This window comes from Sipha flava, unplaced genomic scaffold (assembly GCF_003268045.1).
Source record: "Sipha flava isolate LNK unplaced genomic scaffold, YSA_version1 0_pilon_pilon, whole genome shotgun sequence".
Lineage (NCBI taxonomy): Eukaryota > Metazoa > Arthropoda > Insecta > Hemiptera > Aphididae > Sipha > Sipha flava.
Genome location: NW_020271713.1, coordinates 2,984,992 through 2,998,476, shown reverse-complemented (window position 1 = coordinate 2,998,476; position 13,485 = coordinate 2,984,992). Strand labels below are relative to the sequence as shown.

At 36.6% G+C, this 13,485-nt stretch overlaps 1 long non-coding RNA gene across 1 annotated transcript; it reads right to left on the bottom strand.

The window, feature by feature from the left end:
• Positions 1–7,556: 7,556 nt before the first annotated feature.
• LOC112694539 lies at positions 7,557–10,757 on the bottom strand. Its single transcript, XR_003149573.1, has 3 exons — positions 10,476–10,757; positions 10,088–10,298; positions 7,557–7,629 (listed from the first exon to the last, which is right to left on the bottom strand). It is a non-coding gene; the product is annotated as an uncharacterized LOC112694539 (long non-coding RNA).
• Between the last annotated feature and the right edge of the window lie 2,728 nt (positions 10,758–13,485).

The following is a 13,485-nucleotide window of genomic DNA, read 5'->3' as shown; positions in this document are numbered from 1 at the left end:
ATCGATTTGGAAGTAGTCTCACGAAGTGCGACGATAATTGTGATTTCGCGAAAACGTTGCCCGGGCGCCGTCGTCGGCTGCTGGTAAACACAAACATATTCGAGTGGGGTGTGCGTGTTTTTCAATTATAGTCTTCGTCGAGAAAATGTTGAAGCGTTTCGTTTGATAAATGGTGCCGTTGGGTTATACCGAGTTTTTAGCCCATCACGTTATACACGACCAAAAATCTTAAAAAGAAATTTAAAGTACGAGTGATATTGATACTTGTTTCGAATCGATACACTCTTCTTCGAGGTAATATAAAATTTGTAAGATATTTTCAGGTATACATCGATATACGTAATAATATGCGTAACCTGTAAATATACGTTTACCGATAAGCCAGGGTCGTATTATAGGGGTGATGGGGGCACCCCCTCCCCGAATCCCTATTTATGGAATCGGTTATACTAGTATGTGAGATACACATTTCAATTTTTTTTTAATGTGGATCATTTTATAACGAAATCAAATCACGCGTGGCTGTGAATTGGGCTTTTGAAAAATCAAATAAAATACAAGCGTAACTTTCAAAACATAGATAAGTGTTAAAAAATAACTACAAAAAAGTCGATTCTAAGTGGATCCGACATAAGATAAAAAAAAAAAACCACAAATATTAAGGATTCACCCGATTTAAATATTACCAAAATTTGACTTGAAAAATTTGAGTCACCTCCTCCCTAAAAGTAAGTCTAAATACGCCCCTGCGATAAGCGAATCGAACAACCCTTAAGAACGTGAAATAACGATTGATTTCAAATAGATGTTTAAACATAATGCAATGAAAAAAAAAATACATCAAATATCTTGGTAATTAGTACAATAATATTATCCGAAAGGATTACATCGGCACTTGCTAGAACCATGCAGCACTGCGGTTAACTTAACGAACAATTAGAACCATTGTTCCAATATGTGCACGTAAACATGTCTACTTATTCGGTATAGGGACCGATAGTTCAGCTTGTAATCTATATACGTATGAATAGTTGATATGCGTCTGTACGGATAAAATACACTATGAAATGTCGCCAGTTCGCACAAATCGCTTTAAAAATTCATAACATGCATCAATGAGGTGGTTTTTTTGGAGAAAAAGGCCAGACGCTAATCTTAGTTTATGGGTCCGACAGAGTTCGGAAATCGTTAAAACGTTTAAAAACCGTTTATCTTTTAGGTTAATTATAAATTTTTTTTTTTATTACCATGTCAACGATATGCGTAGTACGACTTGTCCAACCGTTAAAGCCACTACTTGACATTTATGCATACAAGTGTGTATGTGTGACCTTATTCGGGCGATTGTTAATTTTAACGTTTACAACTCGTCGTATGCTGTCTGCGTAATGCTCGTACGACAGCGTTTCGCTCGCGCATTATATACGGTGCGAGATTGGTACTACGTTCTGTGTGGACATCGATATTAGCACCCAACCTAGACTCGACCTTGGCACCAAACGTGAAAAATAATGAGACAATTATTTTTAAAATAAACAAAAAAAAAAAAAAAAAAATCATATAAAGTTCAAAAATATTCAATGCCACGTGTTAAAAATAAAACGTAGCGGGCACCGTTTGAATAAAATAAAAAAAGGGTTATTAGGAAATCATACTAATTACCTATCGATGAAATGAAAAAAAAAAAAACTTTTAATCGATTAATTTAAATAATGCTCTGCTGTTGATTTAGCCGATTCCGTGTAGAACGTGTACAAGATAAGAATAAGGACCGTATAAGACGATACGTAGCGCTACAACAAAACGCTTTTTAATTTACCCCATGGTCCGGTGAGGATAGACAATAGAGTAGCCCGTTTTCACATAATGATACAGTATGTGCTGCATAGAGGTAGTGGTAACGGTACGGATAGAAATGTAGTGTTAAACTATTAAAATGCGTACCGTTTTCTATTTTATGTGTATCGGTAAGAATTTTTCTACAGGCGAATAGTCCAAAAGCTCAAAGGACGATATAGCTGAATAACATAAATATAGTATCGGTTGCTTTCATATAAACCGTGGTTTTCACTTGCTGTTTAATATTTTAGTCATCGCCTTGAATAGTTTTTTAAAAAAAAAAAAAAAACAAAATAATTATAACAATATTTTTGAAAACGTGTAAAAATTTGACTCTGTGACGTTTAGATCCAATTAAATATTCGTATATGGGACTGTAAAAAAGAAAAAAAAAACAAAAGGTTCATGACACAATTACAGTATATTGTACTTGAATCGAATACCTAAAATATATTTTTTTTTTTTTTTTATACGTGAACGGGTGACTGCATTGTTATTATTGCACTATAGAAGAATCATCTTGAACGCGAAAACGTCGTTAGAAAATCATAATCACACGAGCGTCGACCGATTGAGAAAATAAATTTTCGCGTGCCGAAACGCCAAAACTCGACGGCAAACACCTGTCGCGCAATCATTTTTGTCGTCGTACCGCGTGGACCGCGGTCGCAAGCGAGACACATTTCATCATAATTATTCCATATCCAGCACCGCCGCGCGCACACACAATGAAATATGTAAATCGACTTCGCACCACCACGCGATCATCAGCGGGACCGGAGTCGCTGCACATTTCGGGTTGTCATGCGCCTTGACACGTCTTGACTTTTGTTCGTCCGTATCGTTTTTCTGTTTCATCCGGTCATACATAATCGTTCGTATTTATGTGTAGTATCACTTGCGCACGACATCCATCATCACGTCACGCGTACGTCTCGCGCAGTGTGGGAGATTTTTTTTCAAAAACCTTTTATTATTATTATTATTATTATTGTTATTACTGTTATTATCGTTCCTCTGGTTTTCCATCCGGACGAGCGTTTTTCCGCGAACCGTTCCGTACAACCCGTATCACACGCTTACCGCGGTGCGACATTATAACGTTGAACGATAATAACTAAATCGGCGTTTCGCACCGATATCGGATCGTATAACGTACGGTGGACGCGCGCGTACACGTTTTTCGTATCGGCTGGAAAGAGACGGGTGTAGTGCGCACGACGTCGGCCGAACGGGGAGGGGGCGGAGCGAGGAGAGTGTCAAAACCGGAGGGAAAATCGTACGGGAGAGGGAACGGAAAAATAATGAAAAAAATAAAAGGTGTCCGAAGGTTCCAAGGACGATAACGCGTGCACGTCGATAATGGTACGTACAGCGTAACACGTATTTCTGTAGTCGCGTACGGCGTACCCCGTACGCCGGCCGTAACTAAATAGGACTGTGAAAATTCGTCTGGCGCCATAAGAGAGGCCCATGCTCCGTGTGTACGACACACATGCTCGTGTATGTGCTACGCATAGTAACACGTTCGCGTGCGCGTGCGTGCGCTATACGTGCGGACGGGAAAATGTCCGACACGCGTAAGACTCGACCGGAGGAGAAGTTATTAACTTTGGTAAATTATCCGCTCGGCCTTACACGTCCAGCGGTTCGAAACAGGTACTCGGTGGCGGTCGAACACCGTGGACAATATCGTTGTTACGTCACATTTTTTTTTTTTTTTTTTACACGCGCTGCCCGCGGACAAAAATAATTAATGCTATCGCGTTTCTCCGGCGGCACCGACGACGGACCGTAGTATTCTTGCGCGCAAGTTTACAACAACAACAATAATAATAATAATAATAATATATCGTGTGCGCGCGACCGCGGTGATAATGCGTGCGCGGAACAATGGAGCCGACCCGCGGTCGAGAGAAGTGTGTGTGTTTTACGCGCGCTCGCTCGTCGGTCGCCGCGAGGGAAACGTGTCCGAGCAACTGTGTGTGTCGTCGTGAATCGATATCGGAAAACATTATTGCCGTTGTCCGTCGAAAAGGGTTGCGCAGCACCTGACCGCCGACGACGCAATACTGCACGCAAGTGTTATTGCTAACGTCCGGCTGACGTGGTTCGATAACTCGTTTATCCGTTTACGATTTATCATCGTCGTTCAGGCCCTGTTATTTGCACGGTTTCGGACAGCACGCTCGATTTCACTGCTTTTAATGAAAATCTAGTCTCGCCACTGTCTTAGAAAAATGAAATGTATCACATACATAATGTACGTATTGTAGTATCAGGCGATTAAACGTTCGTGTCAAACGAAATATTAAATAAACTAAAATAAACGGGTATTCGTGTCTCAATAGGAAGTAGGTTATCGTAACACAACTAAAGTGCACGAAAAGATAGATGTAAAACAACTCGTTTACACTGTGTTCAAATCAGCGCGTAAGCGATATACGGTGTGATCGGGTTAAGCTAAATGTACATAAGAGAAAAGATAAAAACAATAAAGAGTCTTCGCGAGTGGACCACGTGTGATTCGACCACGACAGGATAATTACAATTCACGTTACTTTATTTCTACTGGTGTGTTCGAGTATATACGTACAATCCAATCGGCATGTACGACAATATATATGCATTAAATTTTAAGATATTCAATAACACTCATATTTCCTAGTAGTTGGCTTATTATTTGATTTTTTTTTTTTTTTTTTGTAGTATTTATTTATTTTACTACCGACATCGTACCTTTTCGCCGCGTGACCAAATGTACGATCAACAAACTCGTGTTTACGCCGCGGACGTTCGCTGTTCGCAGAAATAGACACTTGGACCGTATTGTAACCGGAGGCGAGTCTTAAAAAACGTTATTCTTTTCACCCGGAACCGGAGCCTACCGCGGTGATAACTCAATCGTAAGGAGTGTAAGACAAAAGAAAAAAAAACTTTTATTTTTAATTACCTTTCCAATTAAGAGTGTCTTATTTACATTTCACCCGTGCAGGATTGTGATTCGAGCACGAATACGAAAAAACAAAATCTAAGTCCCTGCATACCAAAAGTTACGATCGTGTTTATCGACATAAGAAATCGGAGCAGATAATATTTATAAACGTAGTAGGAATTACTAAACCAATACCAAAACAATACCGGACCAAAGAACACCTGGTGCACGCGCCTAACGCTCTGCATAAGTTGACGCAAACACGGAACCGTAATTTATTTAAAAAATAAAAATCACTAAATTTACAGTAAAAAAAAAAAAAAAAAAAATACACTATGATGTGAACGATTTTTATCCTGTTGACGTTAAAAATCGATCAGACACGAATAAGAGTTTTACGGTAAACGCTCGAATTCCTTATCCAAACAAACAATTTCTTTTTTTTTATTTCTAACGGGACTGTTAAAAATCGCACAAAACAAAAATTGGAACCACCCTCCAGAACAATATGCACCTTTTCGCATTAACGAAATGTGATGCTAAAGTAGCGTATCCCTCCTACATGAATGGGCGAACGTACGCGTGCACAATGATCCAGCCGTAGACCGAAATCGAGTGCACATCACGGGGGTTCCTTAGAATCAGTGACGTGACTCAATGATACGATGTATTATTATTATGTGTGTGTATACCACTTGAAATCCTCTATTCGTATATTATTATTAATTGTAGCGTTATGTTACGTCGTATAGAAATCTAAATGCCAACGATCCAGGCAGTTGTACCGTTTGTCCGCAGCCATTACCAATGCAATACGTGTGTGTGTGTGTATTATATAAGATTTTAAGGTGACATTATAATAATGATATACAGTTACCGTAATATAATATCACTTTGACGATGTATATGTTCGACAAACGATTGGCTCTCGAGATATTATTACTGCAGCACCGGGTTTTATAATATCATAATATTATTACGGTGTCGAAATCGACAATAAACCACGTTCGATAAACTCAGTTCGCCCGAACCACGTTTTTACCATGTTCAAATTAGTACAATGTATATTTATACATAAGTCTTTCCAATAATGGCTAAACGAAATTTTGCGATTACGGCCTTTTTCAAATTGTAGACAATAATTATATAATTTCCTGTCGTTATTCAAAATTATGATTTTATATTAATTCGCGTATTAATTGATTAGTTATGGTTTTTGCTTTAGATCATCGACTTAGAAATTTCATTTTGGTATAACTATAATATAAACACTTAACATATCGATACGGGTTTTTTTCTACTTCGAATAGGCTTCGAGAAGTATTTTTTACAAAATCGTAAATTACTACTGGTGTCTTAATATTATAAATATACTCGTAATATGCATGTGTTTACTTATATGAGCGATGATTAAATTTTAAATTACACCCAGAGTACATGGAACCGTGGTCTATATATTATTCACGTTATAATGTGTTTTTGTGCAATATAGTGAAAATAATTTCGTACCTGATATTATGTAACGTAGATTTTGAATGGCATTTATTTTCAAATACGTTTACTGTTCAATAATAAATTGTACTCGTATTGGATATTCGATCGGTTTTCATAAAATTTTAATAACGACCGCCCACAACGCTTTCAAAAACTTAAAAACTCCATGCGTAATAATACATCACTGAATACTTTTATCGAAACTCAATTACGGTTTTCGTTTCCTGACTACTTGTAGTTGAAATGAAAACAATTAATGTTTTTAGCGATTTCATATTTTATCGTGCCATACATTGTCTTTATTTAGAAAAACCAATCTAGTCCATATTGTTAGTTAATATTGTACATTTATTTTTTTTGATTGAAACGAAATGCATGTTAAATATTTAATTACAAATATTAATCTTACACCCCATGATATGAAAGTACAAAAAATTATAAAAGCTCATCAGAATAAAAAAAAAGTTGAATTAAATTCTATAAGAGATTTAATAGGTTCTGTTAACATAAACTAAAAAAGAAAACAACTTAGATATTTCTCAACTAAAATGATGAATACATGTATACATGTATAACATAATAATACATGTATAACTTACCGACTGTATACACCGAAATATTATACATTATTATTTATTAGCTAGGAAATAAAAATAAAAAGTAACAATTATAACATTTTTATTTTTATAATACAAAAACAAATTTATATATTTATTGGAAATAATTTGAACTTTAGTTAGTAATATGAGCCAAGAAATAAAATGTTCAAAAAACATTTGTTTAAATTTTGAAACACAATGGAATTCAGAAAGTAATTTTCCTGAATTAGAATAATAATAAAATAAATGTCTAATGCTATTAAGCGTGTTATAAATATAGTCGTACAAATCAACCAAGTAATGATTGTGTCACGGATACAAATGATTTTCAAAGCTTATTTTCAAAAGTAAATTATAACAATTTCTCATTTGTCATTCTTTAATATAAAAACTTTAATTCCGTCTACCCCATAAACCAAAAAAAAAAAAACTACTAATCGAGATTACTTGTAATTTACATAGTTCCTGGAGTATAAATGATATTATACTTTAACGGATATCTTTCTAATGTTTATCATTTTGACTTTTAATGTTGAAAGTTTTCTTAACTACATTTTTATTGATGCATATTCTATTTTTGAATATATCGTAAGAATATAAATTAATGAACAGTAAAAATAAATTAAAAAATTAAAAAAATAAATATTTCACATTTTTTTCAAAACCACTGAATCGATCTCATGGGATTCAGGAAATATGTATGTGTATTGCACTTTTTCCTGTTAGCCTTAGACCACTGCGCCGCGTAGGTGAACTCATAATCTGCAAACAACAATATTATTATTTTCTTTGTTTTGTGATTGTCTTATAATATACTGCATACACAGAAAGGAAAAAATAATTCATTTTTAATAAAATGCAGTTATAGTTGAGATATAAGTTTTAAACGCTAGAAAAAATAATATTCATCTTTTTGCATCCAACATCGGCTATAACCGATACTAGTAATATTATATTATTATTTTATTTTTGGTTATATTATACCGCTATAGCGAATATTAATACTAACGCATAAAATATGATCAAAAATAATATTGGTCATGATCAGATCACGAATAACTTGAATATCCATCGTTCCTAAACCCAAATCATGAAACCGTTTACATCTTAAAAGTTTTAATTTTTTTTTTAGTTTTTTAGTAAAAAATTTAAAAAAAAAACAGTGAACTAATGTAAAATCATTGACTGATTTATAGTTAACGTGAACGAAAAAACTAAAAACGATTTCGAAGAACAATATTCTACAATATTGTAACAATATATAATCAAAAGTATTTGTACAGATATTAATAATTCATGTTTATCGATGATTATTCGGTCGTCTGATGGATAATATTATTTATGATGGGCTAAGTCTGCGTGCCTATATACTTAACGGTTCTAATCGTCCTTGCTGTATATACGTGTAAACAGGGCTGGACTAGGCAAACGGGATACCGGGAGTGTCCCGGTGGGCCGCTTGTTTGGATTAGGCAACTTTTACTCGTTGGGAAGTTTTTTTTTTTTTAGGTTTATCGACTCATTGTTTTGACAGGCATAGATGCATTTTGTAATGCACTCGCATTAGAAACTGTCTCAAATTATATAAACGGTCCTATAGTTTTTAACAATAATAATAAGTTTTGAAATTCTCAAAATAATATACAATAATTTTATATGAAAATATACGGTTTTTTTTTTTTTTTTTTTTGGTTTTTTTTTTTTTTTTTTTTTTATTTGGGGGGTTTTTTTTTTTTTTTTTTACTCTCCTGGTAGATAATTAGATAATAATTTCTTACAACGAACGTTTCGTCGAGGATCGAAGTGATTGCGTTCGTCGAAGTCAACAACGATATGATATTATTTCGTACGAACGATGGGCCTGCATGCGGCACAAACGTATTGCGTTAGGTTAGACGTGTGTAAATCAAGGGGAAGGGGCTAATTTCGTCGTTTTATAGTCAGCTGCCAGTCGCACATAATATAGTACGAGCAACGCCTGTACACGTTTACGGACCATTATATCGTACGTTTATGAACGCACATAAATACGGGCTGTGATACGACACGACCATAAATATATACGTGTAATGTATACAATATGTATCCGCGCGTTTACGCAGAACGCTGGCATAATATAGCCCGGTCTCACAATGCTTGTATTATAATGCGCGTTTCCTCAAGACCGGTCGTCGGAGAACCGAAAAAAAAAATAAAAAAAAATAACATAATTTTTATTAATGGCTCACGTCGCGGGGGACGAAGGTTGCAGCAGCAGCAGCGATACTCACACACACGCGCATATGTGTATACACGGTTGTTCATGTTACGTATGTGTGCGTGTGCGAGGGGCGTAAAAGTCTCTGCGCGTTTCCATTAATCTCTGACCACGGTGGCCGATTATTTAAAAAATAATAAAAATACAAATTCTCGGTACGGCTGAATGAAATCGGCGGCGGCGGTGGATGAGAGGGACCTTCGCATTCCTTTGCGAGGGGGTGAAAAAAATATGTACATTATAGTGTATATATATATATATATATATATTTATTTTCTCCGCGAAGGCGCACCGCTGTCTGCTGTTACCACCCTCACACACACACACACACACACACTCACAAGCATGAACTACACACATACATCTCGGAGAAATCGCGGTTCCCTTTTATTTATTTATTTATTATTATTATTATTATTTTTTTTTTTTTTTTGATCGATAACGCTTTACCTTCTCTGCACCGCTTCATCACTGAACCGTATATATATATAAAGGTACACGTGTGTCTTACAGTATTTCGGTCTGTGAAACTGGATAAAAAGGGTCACACACACACACACACCCACGCACACGCATACGACAACCGCGGGATCCAGGTGCAAGTTGTCCCCCGCTGCACACACACGCACGAATTCTCCCTCGCATGCATATAAAGGCAGTACGCACCATAAGAAACGACGCCGCCACCGATATCGTTGCCAAAGGAGGGAAAAATAAAAATGAAATAAATTTCTACCTGCAGGGTAGGGGTTGTCCGGCCCGACAAAATACCTTCATTACACGCACGCACACATGCGATGGAAGATATATATCGGGGTAATGCGCGCGGGGGACGAGGACCAGTGGAGTGTAAGCGCGTAGCGAACGGAACGACGAGGGGTTAGACATTGCCAGCTGGCAGCAAAGCTGGCCTTGTGTGGGTGGGTGTGTGTGTGCGTGTGTGCGTGCTCGCGTAGAATATACCTTTTCTCACCGACCGCCTCCTCCGCCGCACCGCCGAGGCCACTGCCTCTCTCTACAAGCGATCCGCCCTATTGTTCCGCCGAACGCTTTGGGTTGACATTTCATTGAGAAAAATCTCGTAGTTGCCGGTCGCCGCCGCTGCTCCAATTCCGATACGATTCTCTTAAGAGCTTCCCCTCTGACAGCCGATTAGAATTTTTACCGTAGGCACCTATACATACGTATATATAGAAGGTATATTAAAAAAATAATAAAAAAGAAATAACCCTAATCACTCTCTCACACACACACACATATATATATATAAGTAAATTATATATTTTCGTAAGCTGGAAAAGGGGTTGACAAACACACACATACAGATTGAAGGAGATAGTGAACAATTTACCAAACTGGTTTCGACATCCCTGCATGCGAGTTCGTCCGATGGGATAGCTTCGTGTGAGCGCATATACGTGCATGTTAAGGGCGCACATGAGCAACATCAATCACGGGGGTCGCGTATCCCGTGCACGAGCACACGTAAGCCGAAGCCGCGTGCGAGAAATGTTCGTCGGCGTATAAATTCACAGCGGACGGCTGCTCCGTTCGTTTTACACGATGGGAAATCATTTTTTTCCTTTCCTATTCTTGGTTCTTCCTTTTTTTTTTTTTTTTTTTTTGTATTTCATTCCTCTCGTTTTTGCCTTCCACGGTCTGTCTACAAATAACGTAGGTGGCGTATATTATATAGGTTTTCTTCTACCTCTCACTCTCCTGTCGTTTCTCCGTCTCATACGTATCACACTGCCCCCTCGTTGCGTCCGCTTACAAACGATATCGCATTGTTCTTGCTCGTAAATCCATCGCTAATCGAGTTCGACGCCCGGAAGTCCTCGGGATTGTCTATACCGTGATTTGTAGATAAGGTATACGAAATGTCCCGTCGTCGAACACAACACAGACGTGTACGTATATTCCGCGCAGGAAAAAAAAATTACGTACGTATTATATACCTACGACCTGTAAAACGCACAATTATATTATGTGTACAACACTTTGTTCGACACGAAAACTGCGAGTTCGCAGCTTTGTTGATGTATGTTCGTCAAAACATAGATTGTTTTAATCAATATTTTATCGCGTGAAAGATATACGAAAACCGCGAGAAGACCTTTACATGCCCATACGCATACATATTTCAAACCACTATAATAACTTATCTATATACGAGTTATGAATAATATTTTGACTTTATTTTTATTTTTTTCGATTTGACATTTTTACAATATTTTATAATTTTTTTTTTACTGCAAACCGATATCTTTTAATGATGTTATATCCACATGGCTTTTGTACACAGTGTCACTCTCGTTACCGTGTTGCTGCCCGTCATTATAGTGCAATATTACAAACGTGAGGTTGTAGCCATGTCCCGCAGTACACTTTTTATTTGGTTAGCTCTGGTTTTCACGACACGCCAACGATTTTATCGATTTATCGTGAATCCGAATTGTAGTACTATACAATACACTTATGATTATCTTATTTATCTTTAAGTCTTATCATATCGAAATCCGCTTGATAAATTATATTTGTGCACACATTTTCTAGAGCCATTCTAAAAACCGTATAGAAATCACCTCAGTATAATTATTTATGGAAATCCAACTTTATATGTTTAAAATTTAACACGAGTAACGGTCGGTTACACTATTCGGACAATAGTGTCGTCAGTGCGGTTAGAATCTAAAATAATTTTCTTTTGATTATTATACATGTATTTCGCGGAGAGTATTTTTTCTGTTTATAACATGAAAATATTTCCGTTTTCGTATAGTAGAGGTCCGAGAAGTTAATTTAACCGGGACTATTGATATTATCTGTTTTATGGAGGTTTCCATCTTTTAGTGGGTCCAGCATAAAGATGTTTTACTGTACTAAACTATAAATAAGTATATGTAAATAATAAATATATAATTTTATAAAAATTATACAAACCAATGACGTAATTTGGTGAAGTATCAACTGGGGTGAATACCCTAGTCTAGTATTAACTTCAACCTATAGTCGGCACACCTAAAACATGTAAGGAGTTTTATTTTTAAGTTATCTGCATTATTTAATTTATAATTATTGTTTTTATCCAATTACCATAAAAAAGTATTAATTTTCCGATTTGACTAGAACCAAAAAGACTTAGTACCCGGTCATTTTAGTGGCCTCATGACATTTAATAATTTACAAGCCTATAGTTTTGATTTTATAATCAAATAAAATTTGTCCCCTATCATGTAAAAAATAATTTGATATTTTATTATGTTTAGTAGACACGTACATTGTATAATAATAATTATACCACGGATTATATGCAGTGTAAACACTTTGATGTATGTATATAGATATGCAGCTTAAAATATTGAACTATGCCTAAGTTATGTTAAAATATGCACTTAAAAAAGAAATACGACAAATGTATTATGATGAAAAATAAACATTATTGTTGCGTACATTATATTTTAAATATTTATTTAAAAGTGAAGTTGGCGTAGCAGTAAATTACTACTAGATGACGGTCCACGTGATTCATTGTAAGACTATGACGATTTTCATCCAAAATGCAGAAAACCTCAAAAGACAGTTTTTAACTTACAATAAGCCGTGTTACTCGTCATTGTATTGGGCAGTGCGGTACTCGTGCCGTCCATGTAAACGTCAATCATACTTAGGAAATCATAGCCCGGTTATATTGTTCAGCGGTCGAGTATCGTTTGTTCTGATAATACATCGGGCAGTTCGGATGCTGTTGTCAACTATTCCTACATGACTTGTGGATGAATTGTATAAAATGTGAATTCCTCGCTTCTAACGGATGTGTTTTTCTGCACATTCAATCTATGTGTTTACACGTATAAATAAGCATTTACATCAGCGAATCAGTGAAATATGTATACCTGGCAAACGTGCATCATCCATGGTCTAATAAGGATAGATGAGTAAACAATAGTGTGTTTGTTGACGCTTTGACGACAACTCGTACTAATAGGAAAAATGTTTTTGCACAAGTTACTTGAAACGGAGAAATGTGTCGTACGAGTACGAGTGCGTCCGAGAAAATTCTAGGCCAGAAACGTAAATAAGTGGTGATTTTTGAGGGGGAAGCGTCAGAACAATTGGCACTTGAATAATAAATGTGCAACAAAGTGGTGTTCACCGTAAGTGTATCTCGATTCGAGGGATCACCACTATACGGTCTTTGGGGGGGGGGGGGAACGGGGGGGAGGGGTGGCGATTTTTCCTAGGGTTCTCCCTGAAGTACGTGGCTGGGCCTCGGATCTCGCGAAACCCGACGTGAAGAACCGCTACGCTATTATTTTGACGGCAATTCCGAACTCGACGGCGGCGTTTCAAGACCGCGT